This window comes from Bison bison, unplaced genomic scaffold, assembly GCF_000754665.1.
Source record: "Bison bison bison isolate TAMUID 2011002044 unplaced genomic scaffold, Bison_UMD1.0 scf7180017864144, whole genome shotgun sequence".
NCBI lineage: Eukaryota > Metazoa > Chordata > Mammalia > Artiodactyla > Bovidae > Bison > Bison bison.
In genome coordinates this window covers 585659-586591 of record NW_011494716.1, presented here as the reverse complement: position 1 = coordinate 586591, position 933 = coordinate 585659, and positions in this window count along the sequence as shown.

The window sequence follows — 933 nt, the reverse complement described above, 5'->3', positions numbered from 1 at the left end:
CCCCGGATCAGTGAAGGTTCGGGTGGGAGCGTGTGCAGGAGGACAGGCCGGGCTGGTAGACAGAAGGACCCTAAAGGGGGAGATACAGGACCGTCTCCCGGGGCCACATGTCCCGGGACTCGCCAGCGTCCCCCGTTCACAGCCAGCCTTGAATGAAGTGCGCGCACTCTCCCACTCAGTCACCATTCATGGTGAGACGCTCACACGCACACCGTCTTTGGATCTTCACGCCTCTCCCTTCCCGGGTCCCGACGCCTCCGGCCTGGGGAAGCGTCACTCCCAGCCCCCTCACCCGCCCGACAAGCTGGAAGGGTGGACGCTCAGCCCGGGACAGGCAGGGGCAGCTGGTGTCTGGGAGGAAGGCAGCTGCGCCCCTGGTCCCAGCCTTTCCCCTCCTCGCCTCCTCCTTTCCCCAGGACCCCCGGCCCGGGCTCGCAGCGCGATGGAATTCCCCCAGCGGTGCCCCCCAACCTGGCGGGGGAGGGGGAGGGGAGCAGGCCCAGGCAGGCGTGGGGGGAAATTCCCCGCCCCGTCCCCCTGGGCCCAACTCCTCTGAGTCCTCTGATCTCCCAGCAGCGCCCGCCGGCTGCCCCAAGGGCTTGGGGGGAGGCCAGCGCAGGTGCGTGGGAGAGCGCGGCAGGGAAGGGGGGGGGAAGGGGGGAGGGGAAGGAGATGGGGGGGCCAGAGCCCCAGTCGCCCAGATGTCTTGCCCCTCAGTCCAGCCTCCCACCCCTCACCAGACCCCCACCTCGCTGCCCAGCTTGGAAGGACCTATCTCCGCCCTGTCAGTATCCACACTCCCCCTGTCTGTCCTGGAAGATTGGGGGCATCAGAGAAGATTCTAGGAAACCCAGAGTGCTGCTGGTGGTGGTGGGACCCCTGAAGACCTCTGCTTGGAAGTCAGTGCCTCAGGCTAGGGGGCTTTCCCGGGGG